We start from the raw sequence: 14748 nt of genomic DNA on the forward strand, positions 1-14748 counted from the left end.
AAAGCATGAAATTGGCTCTGTTTGTCCTCCTGGGCAGGGGTCTCCAACCTTGGCAACAGTAAGACTTGTGGACTTTTTGGGGATGCAAGCAGCGCCTCCAAACCCTTTGGAAAACCCCGGAGACAGCTAGGAACAAACAAACGGGCTTTCTTGCCCGGCGTCTGCGGAAAAGAAACGGATCCGCCCAAGCCTTTTCCTCGCTTGGGACCTCGATCTCCAAAGAGGCTTGCAGGCGGGAGCCACTGAGGCCGGAGAGCCGCGCAGATAGCAGCCGCGCCCAGAGACATCAAAGGCTCCGGCCATTTTCGTTCTCTCCAGGCTTTTCAAGGGTTAAGGAGAGCGAGTTCTTCTCCCTAGAAAGGCCATATCGAGGAGTGAGGGGGTACTTCCGGCCCTCTTCTTCGCTTTCCCGGCGGATTCCCCTCAGAAAAAAACAAATCCAGGTCTTTGAGGCATCTCGGGAAAGAACCATTGGGAGGGGCGGGGCTAAGATTTCCCGCCTGTCTGTGAGGAGGAATCGCGCGACTGAGGCGTCCTTTTTTTTCTAGTAAGGTAACAATAGTAATATCATAATAGTAATATCGTTAAATAATATTATGCCGAAGAATTCTGCCCTAAGTCCTTTTCAAGGGTAAGACTCGCCTGCTACTGTATTGAAGATACGGTGCTAGCAAACATTGCTCCTGAGGAACAGTGGTCTAAAAGTGACCATCTCTTGAGGAGAAGCTGTGGCAGCCCTGCAGGAAAGAAAAATCCAGAATATTGAAATGAATCGAATTTCCCCAATGGGAATATTTCTCAAAGACATCCAGTTCTTTTTTTTTTTAAAGTTACTTCAGGAATTGCAGAAATATGGGGAAATATAGGTAATAGGATTGTGAGTTTGTTAGTAGGATTCACTGGGTTAGGGATTTTATGACTGTATTGTGTTAGGGTGGTTCAGCCAAACTCATTGTACACATGTACTCTGGCAATAAAAGTTTGAACTGAACCTGGTAGTCCTCAACTTATGACCCCATTTGAGCACTGTGAAGCTGTATAGAAGTCTCAGGTGCTATTGCTATCTATAGGGTTATATTAATAGGTTAATACAGGATATGGGGTTTAAATGTTGCTTTGCCTTAGATTCAAGGTAGTAGCAAGGGGATATGAAAGTTTGCCTTGATGGAAGTAAATAACACTGCTCAAAAAAATAAAGGGAACACAAAAATAAGTCATCCTAGATCTGAATGAATGAAATATTTTCATTAAATACTTCGTTCATTACATAGTTGAATGTGCTGACAACAAAATCACACAAAAATTATCAATGGAAATCATATTTTGCAACCCATGGAGGTCTGGATTTGGAGTTACACTCAAAATTAAAGTGGAAAAAAACACTACAGGCTGATCCAACTTTGACGTAATGTCCTTAAAACAAGTCAAAATGAGGCTCAGTAGTGTGTGTGGCCTCCACGTGCCTGTATGACCTCCCTACAACACCTGGGCATGCTCCTGATGAGGTGGCGGATGGTCTCCTGAGGGATCTCCTCCCACCCCTGGACTAAAGCATCCCCCAACTCCTGGACAGTCTGTGGTGCAACATGGCGTTGGTGGATGGAGCGAGACATGATGTCCCAGATGTGCTCAATTGGATTCAGGTCTGGGGAACGGGCGGGCCAGTCCATAGCATCAGTGCCTTTATCTTACAGGAACTGCTGACACATTCCAGCCACATGAGGTCTAGAATTGTCGTGCATTAGGAGGAACCCAGGGCCAACCGCACCAGAATATGGTCTCACAAGGGGACTGAGGATCTCATCTTGGTACCTAATGGCAGTCAGGCTACCTCTGGCGAGCATATGGAGGGCTGTGCAGCCCCCTAAAGAAATGCCACCCCACACCATTACTAACCCACTGCCAGACCAGTCATGCTGGAGGATATTGCAGGCAGCAGAACCTTCTCCACGGCATCTCCAGACCCTGTCACATGTGCTCAGTGTGAACCCGCTTTCATCTGTGAAAAGCACAGGGCGCCAGTGGAGAATTTGCCAATCTTGGTTTGGCAAATGCCAAACGTCCTGCACGGTGTTGAGCTGTAAGCACAAACCCCACCTGTGGACGTCAGGCCCTCATACCACCCTCACAGTCTGTTTCTGACCGTTTGAGCAGCCACATGCACATTTGTGGTCCTCTGGAGGTCATTTTGCAGGGCTCTGGCAGTGCTCCTTCTGTCCCTCCTTGCACAAAGGCGGAGGTAGCAGTCCTGATGCTGGGTTGTTGCCCTCCTACGACCTCCTCCACGTGTCCTGATGTACTGGCCTGTCTCCTGGTAGCGCCTCCATGCTCTGGACACTATGCTGACAGACACAGCAAACCTTGCCACAGCTCACGTTGATGTGCTATCCTGGATGAGCTGCACTACCTGAGCCACTTGTGTGGATTGTAGACTCCGTCTCATGCTATCACTAGAGTGAAAGCACTGCCAGCATTCAAAAGTGACCAAACCATCAGCCGGAAAGCATAGGAAATGAGAAGTGGTCTGTGGTCACTTCCTGCAGAACCACTCCTTTATTGGGGATGTCTTGCTAACTGCCTATGCTTTCCACCTGTTGTCTATTCCATTTGCACAACAGCATGTGAAATTGATTATCAATAAGTGTTGCTACCGAAGTGGACAGTTTGATTTCACAGAAGTGTGATTGACTTGGAGTTACATTGTGTTGTTTAAGTGTTCCTTTTATTTTTTTTGAGCGGTGTAGCATATGCCAGAGCCCCTGTTACAAGGAAAAAAAATATTCAATCTATTTGAGATGCACTCTCTCAGCAGACTGTCTGCATCAGTGGTCGCCAGCTGGTGGGTTGTGAGAAAATTTTGGTGATCCGTAGAGAAATATCATCCCAGAGCACCCCCCCCCCCACAAAGCAATTTATCCAGGCTGCACAGGAACACAAGGCTGCACCGCCCACATGGCTCAGGGGAACCCTCCCCGCCCACTCACTCCTTACCTGGCAAACTTGCCTACTAAGTTGCTATTTTTCCTTTTTTTTTTCCCCCGACCATCAGCTGTTCTGCTGTGCCAGGAGATTTAGATTAGCTAGAAAGTTGGACATTATTGGATTAACCTTCCTTAGAACTGAAGGGATATTATTCAGTGGAGACTCAGGTAGCCAATGGAAGAAAGATAGATCTGTGATTCTGTGAGCAACTCAATTTGCCTGCCTGCTTTGCCTGCTTTGGGTAAAAGTTGCTCTTTTTTTAAATAAAAAAATCTAAATTTACATAAATATTTATAATATTTACATACAAGCCATGCCCAGCCAGTCACATGATCACCAAGCCACACCCACAGAACCGGTTAAGAAATTTGAATCCCTTCCCTCTCCCTTCCGCAACATCAGCAAGCCACCGTCAGTCAAAATTCGTATTAGCGGCCCCCAGGATTGCCTTGATATTGCACTAAGTTCATGAACTATACTAGAGAGGAGGAAATGAGAGGCATGATGTCAGGGTAGTCTTAAGTTGAATGAGGCAACGGTTGCCAAGCCATATGTTTCAGTTTTGTTTCGACCATTACAACAGTCACCCAGTTTCGTGAACACCAATTCTCATCCAATTGTTATTTGTTTATTTCTCATGTGCTCTTTTAAGTTTGAACTTAACTGTGTATTTTTTTAACTGTAATATTTAATGGCATCAAATAGTTTGATAACTGTGATTTCTTGTTTTGTTTTAGAGTCAAATGAAATAAACCCATAATGGATGAAAAAAAGCAAAGGAATATTTTGCATTTCTTTAGCAATATAAAAGATAATGTTACTAATGATAATAGTAACAACAATATGTGTACTTCACTTAACTGTGAGCTGATCAATGAATCAGAGCCTCCACAATCCTCATCAGGCACCATTAGGAAGAACATTCGAACTCGAGGTGGAGAGAAAAAAAAACTAAAAGTATCAAGAAAATATGATTCAAACTACTTGAAATTTGGATTTATTCAAGAACCTGGTAGTGAGCTGGATCCACGACCGCTTTGTGTTGTGTGTTCTGAGAGTTTAGTAAATGATGCCATGACACCTTTGAAACTCAAAAAACACTTCCAATTAAAGCACCCAGATTTAGCTAAGAAACCGCTTGAATATTTTCAAAGAATGCATGAAAATATGCAAAAGCAAATAATTCCTTTAACAAAAATGACTGTTGAAGATAAGTCCTTACTAAAGGCGTCTTATCTGACAGCACTTCAGATCGCAAAAAATAAAAAGTCGTATATGATTGCAGAAGAATTAATTAAGCCTTGCATGTTACAAGCCTGTGAAGAGGTTTTGGGAAAGCAGGCTGTCCAGAAACTGAAAATAATTCCTATGTCTGCTAACACTGACAAGCACAGAATTGAAGACATGGCTGAAGATATTGAAAATCAAGTTATAGAAATGGTGAAAAATTCACCATTTTATTCAATTCAACTTGATGAATCAACAGACATAAGTAACAAGGTTCTTCTCCTTTGTTTTGTGAGGGTTGAGTGTGAAGGAGAGTTACAGGAAGAACTACTTTGTTCACTCAACTTGCCGGGTAGAACAACTAGCTCTGAGATTTTTGAAGCACTTAATAGTTATTTCCTGGAACATGGAATTGAATGGAAAAAATGTATTGGGATATGTACAGACGGTGCCACAAATATGACTGGACATCTTTCAGAAATTGTTGCAAAGGTGAAAAATGTTGGTCACCCAGACATTTTGTCTACACACTGCATTATACATTGTGAACAACTTGTGGCAAAAAAAATGTCCCCAGAATTACACGAAGTATTATTAGATGTTATTAAAATTATAAATGAAATGCAACACAAAGCACTCAATTCTCGAATGTTTGAGGAACTTTTTGAAGAAATAGGTTCTGAGTGTACTCACCTTCACACTGAGGTGAGATGGCTGTTGAGGGGCAAAATACTAACCCGACTGTTTGCCCTACGCAAAGAAGTCAAATCATTTTTCCAGCAGCAAAATAATCTGAAATTTCAAAAACTCTTGTCCAATGATGAGTGGGTAGCCAAGCTTGCATACCTGGCAGATATTTTTTCGCAGTTAAGTGATCTAAACATATCTTTGCAAGGACAGCTTAAGGATATATTCACACTACGAGATAAAATGGATGCGTTTCAAAAGAAAATATTACTGTGGCAAATGCGGTTGGCTGAAGAAGATCTGCAGATGTTCTCAAATTTTGATGACTATATGAGAGAGAAAGATGTCAACCAGCAGGTGGTAACCATTGTTCAACAGCACTTGCAATCACTCACAGAATCTTTTGGTCATTATTACCCAAAGAAAGAAGATCCCAGACATGGCAATATGTGGATAGTAGATCCATTTGCAGCAAAAATTGAAGATTGCAATTTAAGCATGAATGAAAAAGAAAGTCTCATTGACCTATTATCCAATGACCATCTCAAAGCTAAATTCCAGTCACCCATATCAAAACCTCATTTTTGGCTCTCTGTAAAAAGTGAATACCCATTGCTGAGTGAAAAAGCAATGAAAATTTTGATTCAATTTTCAACGACATATTTATGTGAAAAGACATTTTCATCTCTCACAGCAATTAAAACTCAGTACAGTTCTTGGCTTGAAATAAAAATGGCTCTCCGTCTTGTAGTAACATCATTGGAGCCAAAAATCCATAAACTTATTTTAAACAAGCAGGAACAAATATCATACTAAAATGTGTAATACTTAAATAAGCTTCAATTGTTTTGTAATAATTAACTTTAATAATTTTGTTACAATTAAACAACCTTTAAAGATTTTGTTATGATTAAATAAGCATTTACTATTTTGTCATAAATAAGCATTTATAATTTTATATTAAATAGGTGCATTTCATATTAATAAAATGGAAGTTCTCTGATCATTATTTTACAAATGTATCTTTTTAAAACAATCATTAGTGATCCACAGGATTTAAAATTATGAATTTAGTGGTGTGAAAGATTGGCAACCACTGACGTTGAGGACTCCAATCCATCTTAGCATATATTATTTACTCTATCTGAGCTGGAGGCAGATGTTGGTTCCACCAGAAGAAAAAGATGTCTCAACAATTTGTACAGAAAAAATAATAACCTTTATTGTCATTTTTTTATTGTGAGCACAGTGGCATACATTAAAAATGAAATTCTGTTGCCTCATCTCAAAAGAAGGTATATATCTACCTATACACATAACATACATATACACATAACATATAGAGAGAGGGGATGGGGAGCGCAAAATTATCATACTTCCAGCAGATAAAGGTAATGCCACAGTACTAATGAAAAAAAAAGACTACAAAATAAAACTGGCAGACCTACTACAAAACTCTACATACCCATAAACACTGACCCAACCACATATCTAGAAAAAATAACCAAGAAGAAAATCATAACCAGCAACATTAGCAAAGAGATCCAACAGAAGATCATCCCAAGAGAAAAATCTTCCAGATGCCCCAAATTATACGGCCTCCCCAAAATACACAAAGAAGGCATACCTCTTAAGACCCACAGCTCCATAGGAGCACCACTACAAAATCTGGCCAAATACCTAGCAAAACAGCTACAGCCCCATGCTGAAGCAGCAGCTTCACATGTACAAAACACCTACCGCTTCTTAGAAATGATCAAAAATCTACACGTGGAACAAAGAGACCTGCTAGTAAGTTTTGATGTGGTTTCACTATTCACCCAAGTCCCAGTGAAAGAAACCCTACAAATCATCAAAAACAAATACAAACCACCCAAGCACCTCATGGAACTAACAGAACACTGCTTAACCAACACATATTTCATATACAAAGGACAAAGATACAAGCAGATCGAAGGAGCCCCCATGAGATCACCACTGTCACCTGTTATTGCAAATCTGTTCATGGAAGAATTTGAAACCAGAGCCCTGGCAAATGCCACTCACAAATCCAAACTATGGCTAAGATACATTGATGACACATTTGTTATTTGGCCCCATGGAAAAGAAAACCCAAATAATTTCCTAACACAACAATACACCCCCCAAAATCAAATTCACCATGGAAACGGAAACAAACTACCATTCCTAGATCTACTAATCTACAAAAAACATGGCACACTAGGACACACCATATACCAGAAGAAAACACACATCAACTGCTACCTAAACGCTCAATACCACCACCACCCAGCACAAATAAACTCCTTAGCCAAAACACTAATTACCAGAACCAAACGCCTGGCAGACAAGGACTGTGAGGCCAAGGAGTTCCACCCCCTGTGTGGCCCCCCCCACCCCCCGCCGGGCCACAGCTGCTGCCCCTTCCCCCCCCCCCCAAACCCCCCACCCCCCCCAAGCAGCGCCCTTAGGCCACCTGGCGCTTGCTCACAACAGGGGGCGGGCGCCGGAAAGGGGGCAGAAGTCAACAACAAGCAGACCGGTTGCAAAGTAGCACCCCCCCCCGCCATGGAAAAGGCGCAGGTTTGGCAAAAAAACGGGGTTTACCAGAGCAGCGGAGTACCCATTTGGGCACAAGACCTACGCAAGAAAAGAGAAGCCAGGCCCGGGTCACAGGCGCCCACACAGGTTTATCATCCAGGGGTTGCGGCGGGAGCGGAGGCAAATATAAACCGCACCCGGGCCGAGGTGGGTGGGTGCGTCTCAAACCCGCCCAGGCGGGAGGCATTAGGGAGCAAAAGAAGGAGGAAAAATAAAGTACTGTTGCACTCATGCTCTGGTTCAGCCTCTCATTGCTCAAACTTAACAGCACACATAAAGACTGAACTATAAACCCTGACCAAAATACTGATAGCTAATGGCTTCCACAAAAACAAAATCACGGACCTGATCCACAAAAACACACTGAAATACAATAGAGACCCAGAAAATGAACAAACCTATGGAACAGCTGTCCTGCCCTACATAAGAGGAACAAAAGACAAAATCAGCAAAATACTATGCAGGCATCACATCAAGACTGCCTTCAAAATGGACAAAAAAATAGCAGCCATCCTAAGAAACCCCAAAGACCGAGAAAACCAAGGCATATATGAAGTACCCTGCACATCATGCCCTGCCATACATAGGACAAACCAGCAGAAGGATAAGTACCCTCCTTGAAGAACATGAGAATGCAATAAAAAAGCTGGAACACACTTCCTCACTAGTCCAACATACGAAAGCCACAGGTCATAGCATTGACTTCAATGGCACCAAAACCCTAGCTACTATAGAAAACCCAGGCTACAGAATCATCAGAGAAACCATAGAAATTGATAAAAGACCTAATAGTATGAATAGAATAGATGACTCCACCAGACTATCAATCATCTAGAAGCCTGCACTCACAAACAAAAAAATCTCTATACCATAATCCAGGCAAGCACCTGGACACAAACAAACCCCTCCTAATACCTCCAGCCCAAACACACCCCAGCCAGCTACCCCAATAACACCTAGCTTCCTAATAAATATCGGCCATTTACAAGAAACCAAGCTGCACTAAGAAACCCCAATGCACAAAACACAACGTTGCCAACCAATCAAGAACACAGCAACTCGAAGACCAATAAAAACTGACCTAGACTCCCAGCCAATCAAGATGAGGAAAAAGCCATTCAAATAAAGCAGAAAGCCAGCACCAAATTCAAACAAAAAATGGCTGCTAAGCCTGACACACAAGATTAAAAAGAACCCAATAAACAAGCCTGAGGATGGCAGATGAGATTCTGCTGAAACGGTACTATTAAAAAAGCACAAATATTAAGACATGAGAAAATACCTGAAGAAACCTAAATACCATACATATAAATTCCCGCGAAAACATAAGAAAACACACACACGTGTATGTATGTATTTATATACACTGCTCAAAAAAATAAAGGGAACACTTAAACAACACAATGTAACTCCAAGTCAATTACACTTCTGTGAAATCAAACTGTCCACTTAGATAGCAACACAAACAGATCCCCTGATACCTCCAGCTCAAACACACCCCAACCAGGCACCCAGATGAAACTTAGCTTCCTAACAAATGATAGCCGTCCATTTACTTGGAGCCAAGCTGCACTAAAAGCCTCCAATACAGGAACACAATGTTGCCAGGCAATCAAGACACAAAAAAGCCACAAAACAGACAGAAGATATTAGAAACACCAATCAAGCAGAACACAGCAAACTCCCAGACCAATAAACACAGACCAAGACTCCCAACCAATCAGGATGAAGAAAAAACCATTCTGGCACAGCAGTAGGCTAGCCCCAAATTTAAAACTGAAACAACTGTAAAAGTCTGACTCACAGACGAACACAATACAGAAACCTGATGATGGCAGATGAGATTCTGCCGAAATGTTGCTACAACTTTAAAAGCACAACTATAATGACGTGGGAAAATACCCGAACAAAGCTGAATACCATACATGTGTGTGTGTGTGTGTGTGTGTGTGTGTGTGTGTGTGTGTATACATGTGTGTGTGTGTATGTATATGTACATACACTGATCTCTTGTCTATTTTGCATACATAAGGGAAAGAGGAAACTTAAATATTCACAAGGTTGATACTATATGGAACAAAACTGACAATCCAGATGTTCTGCTTCAGACAAGTCTCCAGAAGGCAACAAGGATAAAAAATGTGAAGAGGATATATAGCGTCCCAGACAGTACTGCTGACCTGTACCATCATCCTCTGGGTCAGACAAAGGGGACAGAAGGATAGTTCTTTTTTTGCAGCTATTAATATCTGGGGAAGTATTGAATAAAATCCTTTTAAGATTGAAGCTACTTATGTAATCCTCTTGTCAGGTGACTTACATGTTTGATTATGCTGGGAAAGCCCTATAAATGGTATCCCTGGGCAGGGATTTAGTTGATTCCTCCTTGCCTTTGAACCTTATGCATCCACATAGATGAAAATTCCCTGCATTGGAAGAACAGTGAAGAAGAAAGGGAAATTTGAAGTTTTCCCCTGGCAAAGGAGGCATTGTCATGTACCACCAACAGTCTGTCCACTCCATAAATGGGGATAGATAATGTTTTCAGAAAACAAAATTTTTCCGTAAGAGGAGCTCTAAAAGCAAGGAATTGAGGGATTGAAAGAATTCAAGAAAAAAGTTACTGACAGGCTGACTCTGTAAAACGGCTTAGAGGGTGCTGCAAAGCACTATATAAGCAGTAAGTGCTAATATTATTGCTAATTAAGAATTATTTTTATAATCTCACCTGATGACTTCGCTTCTTCATCTGCTTCATGCCGCCTTCCGCCAGGGTGATTTCCTGGGAGCTAGTCTTTGCTCTACCTTGCCATACTTGGCCCTCGAACTCAGGGCAGGATGGCCACGGACCGCTGCAGGATTATCAAATCCAACACCTGATGTTTTGTGTGGCCTTGGCTCAGCCACTGATCATAAAGATGGTGGAGTTGACTGCATATTTCTTGGGAGTCCCTCTATCCCCTCGTAACAGTTCTCTGAAAGGGCAACGATGGACAATGCAATGTGTGGCTGCTGCTTTCAGAATGTCCTGCCGGGTTCATAGTGCTTGCCCAACCAAAGGCTCTTCTGAATCTGCAAACCAACTTTCATTGATGGGAGCAGAGTAGAACGTGCATCCCATGGCATGAGATTGTAAGCAAAAATTTTATTTTGCGGAAAAAGTGGCACACGAAGATCTCTCTCAAAGCGTTTATCCCACCAGTGTCCACCGGTGGGTTTCATAGAGCAGGGGTCACGAACCTTTTGTAGCTCAGGTACGACCAAACTCATAATTTTAAATCCTGCAGACCACTAATATGAACGTTGAGTGACAGTGGTGCGCTGACATTGATGGGAGAGAGAGAGAGATCCGATCTAACCTTGGAGGGCTGGTGGTGATATCCTCCCCGCCCCTCTCTTTGTCTCTCTCTCTCTCACACACACACAGGTCCCTCAGACGCCCCCACCCCCTTCAAGGCAGCCACATTCCTAACCTCTTTTCAGCTCCGTTATCAGGGAGAGAGAGAGGATATCCTGCGATCCCAAATAAAGAACAATAGATCAGTAGGAAAATGGGGTGTGGGGTTTTCCTGCAGACTTTGGGGGATTTTCCCAGGGTCTCTGCGGAAAAACAGAAGCAGCTTGGATTAATTACTTTGGGGGGTGCTTTGGGGGTGACATTTCTCTGTGGACCACCAAAATTTTCTCGCAGATCACCAGCGGTCCCTGGCCCACTGGTTGGTGATTACTGTCATAGAGCATTTCCTATAGTTTACAAGTCAGAGTCAGAAGGTATTTCCTCATCTCCCTTTACAGTAATCCCTTCCTGTTTTACGCTGTAGAAAGTTAGCACCCAGCCCTCTCCTAGAAGAATGAAATATTCTAGAAAATATTAAAAGGGCAGAATATTACATTTCCCTGGATGAGAAGGAAGCATATCTTTAAAGCAGTTTCCTGCAGCTTCCTGCCCCCCTTCAGCTCCAGGTTGATGGGATTAAGACATGGCCCTCAGGAAATGATAGGCATGATATGGCACCTGGGCAGATTGCATTAGTCAGCAGGATTCAACCACAAACTTAGCACACAGACAACCTACAAAGCTAGCTATGACCTCTGACAGCAACCAATCAGGATACTCTTCCTGTGCCCCAGGAAGTTCAAACCCAGAGAGGGCATAAAACCCAGGGTCTCTCAGTGTCTCTTCCCTTTTCTCTCAGGAGCTCCAAGGCAGGTGGTCGTGTTCGTCAATAAACCTTCTTTCCAAGCAACTTCCATGAATCCAGTGTCTTTTTCCCATTTGGAACGGAACCCAGAAGGATATTTCTTCCAACACTTTCTTGCCACAGTTGTTAAGTGAATAACAGCAGTTAGTAATAAAGTTAAGTGAATCTAGTTTCCCCATTGATTTTGCTTGTCAGGTGTTCTGACCCAAACCATGTTCCAAGGAAACAAACATGAAACAGAGGTAACAGCAAAACCTTTTTAATGATTCTTTACAAAGTCCTTCATGGTTAAAAGGCTGTTTCAAATTAATTATCTCTGATAAGAACAAGCCTTGCCAAGGTTGTGCAAAGCTGCCAAGAACACTAGATAAAAGTTACTAAGAAATATTTCAAACACAAAGAGTCTCCAAACACCAACCAAGACATTCCGAACATCCACAAGGTTTTAGTGCAAAAACTTCATTGCTTCCTGCAAAGAACTCCAGTTTCTCAGCTGGCTTTTATCTCTTGAGGGAAGGGCCATTACCTTGCAGCCTTACTCCCAAGTCGCCCATGCTGATGCAGCTGCTCTTTCCTTCGAGCAATCTGCATGCACGCGCACTGGGCACAGGCTCCTGGAGGACCTCTTCATCACTGCCGCCAGCCTCCACAATCTCCAAAGGCAGCACTCCACTCCCTGATGGTCCTGGCCCCATCCCTGCATCACACACAGGCCCCTCATCTGTGTCCTTGCTCTCCGAGACCTCAGCCATCCGCACCTGCTGTCGGCAAACCACAACACCAGGTCACAAAAAGTGATCATATGACCTCAGGACACTACACCTGGCATAAATATATGCCAGTTGTCAAGCAACCAAAATTTGATCACATGACCATAGGGATGTTGTAATGTTTGTTTGAAAAACAGTCAAAATCACTTTTTTCAGTGCCATTGTAAACATGATCACTAAATGAATGATTGTAACTTGAGAACTACCTGTAAATCCTGATTCTCATGGCAACACGAAGCCACAATGGAATTTACTAATATGTGGTTTTGTATCGTATAAGAACGCATCCAGTAATGCCTTACTTGGTAATCATGCTTAAAGGAACTCAGGGCACGGAGAAATTCTGAAGAATATTTACCAAAATCAACATTTAACATTTAAGGTAGAACAACAGAGTTGGAAGGGACCTTCTATCTAATCTAACACCTGCCCAAGCAGGAAACCCTATACCATCTCAGACAAATGGTTGTCTAATCTTCTTGAAAATCTCCAATGTTGGAGCACCCACAACCTCTGGAGGTAAGCCGTTCCACTGATTGAATTGTTCTGTCAGATAATGTCTCCTTATTTCTAAGGAGGGTCTCCCCTTATGTTTCCATCCGTTACTACTACTTCTACCCTCAGGTTGAACCCCCTTTTCTTTATGGAGAGGGTTAGGGCAATTGAGAAAATGCGGATGTTGGCAAAGAACCTGTCTCGCCTAAAGTGAACCCGACATCGCAGGACTCTGAAACTTCCCACTTCAACTGCTTTTGTGATATTTGGAATATTCTGGAAGGAGAAGGTTTGAAGGGGTGGAGCTAACAGTTACTCCCTTCTTGTGGAGAACATATAATGTAGAAAAACAATGCTGTACTTCTAGTAAAACAGTCCAGTAATCCCATATGACTCTCCCCAAGAGGACTTTTCCAGTTTTTGTACTGAAGATACTAAGAAACAGTTTTATTGAGGAACATCCCCTGATCTGAGGGGATAAAAGATGGTAGCTGTGGCATCCAGTGTGTAAAGATGTAGGAGAGCAAACAGGAGATCTTGAAGGAGGAAACAAAAAATACTGAAGGAAATCATGTTGCCAAATGAAAAAAATGCCAAATAACCAAGTTTGAAAACAAAATTTCCCTCAGGAAACAGAAAACCGAAGAAATTGAGATGGCAATTTCCCCTCAGTGAGCAAAATATAGGAGCAGTTTAATTAAGTAATTTGATAAGAAACATCCATATGAGGGGAAATACAGTTAAAAATGAACTTCATAAAGTATGAAATTAAGACAAGATTAAACCGAAAGATATATTTTTTAAAGAGTCCTAGACCATCTACACAAAATGCATCCATGTTTTCTTCGAAATAACCACAAATGGGTGCGTGGCAAATTTGATTTCCATTGCGGAGAACTGAACTATATACCTTTCTTAGTTTCCAGAAAGTTTACTATGAAAGCAAAACTAAACGGATACTTCTGAAAGCAAGATAGAACCCAGTGTAAATAAATCTCAATGGAAGACCAAAGAAGCCACCGTATTGACCAGGGATAGTCAACATTTTTATACCTACCGCCCACTTTTGTACCTGTTAGTAGTAAAGTTTTCTCTAACCACCCAGTAATGGTGATTTATAAAGTAGGGGACAAAACCCCTACCGCCCACCATGAAAACTGGACCACCCACTAGTGGGCGGTAGGTACCAGGTTGACTACCATTGGTATTGACTGAAGAGATTGATGACAATCATAGCATTTTCTTATGTTACGAAGTGCTTTGCTGTCAGAAAGACCTACTTTGTTCTGTTCTTGATCTCCTTCACTGGATCCTCAGACCCTAATACCTTGTGAGGCTTTTTTATGTCACTTTTTTTTTCAGAGGTTTTATATATCTCAATCAGGTTCCATGCCCTGCTGCCTTTTTCTAATTATTTCTTTTAACATTCTCAAACATTTCATCCCTTTTCAGAGGGGTTCAAGACTCAATCACTCCTACAGTGCTCGACTGGACGGGGCGTTGGTTCTTACCTGATACGCTTCTTTTCATGGAGCTGTCGAGAGCGTCCAGGTTGGGAGGAGCTCCAGTCTCGGCTCTCACAGGCTGAGCTTGAAATTGAGGAACGCCCCTCACCATCACGTGGTCCTCGGGCGCTCCCCAGGTTTTTGCGCAGACGAGAAGGAAGGTCCTGTTCTCATCACACTCAGGAAAAAAAAAATATTAGATTGCTCGGTTGAACAGCCAGGTTTCCCACCAGACGGCCTACGGGTGGGGCTGGACGCTCTCGACAGCTCCATGAAAAG

The 14748-nt window shown here is 42.5% G+C and overlaps 1 long non-coding RNA gene across 1 annotated transcript; it reads left to right on the forward strand.

Annotated features, from left to right (window-relative positions):
- The first annotated feature begins 393 nt into the window (after positions 1-393).
- On the forward strand, positions 394-5885 carry LOC113451240 (uncharacterized). Its single transcript, XR_015742497.1, has 2 exons — positions 394-552; positions 3720-5885. It is a non-coding gene; the product is annotated as an uncharacterized LOC113451240 (long non-coding RNA).
- Positions 5886-14748: the final 8863 nt, after the last annotated feature.

The sequence above is a fragment of the Pseudonaja textilis genome, chromosome 2, assembly GCF_049901715.1.
Source record: "Pseudonaja textilis isolate UNSWEBS1 chromosome 2, rPseTex1.2, whole genome shotgun sequence".
Taxonomy (NCBI): domain Eukaryota; kingdom Metazoa; phylum Chordata; class Lepidosauria; order Squamata; family Elapidae; genus Pseudonaja; species Pseudonaja textilis.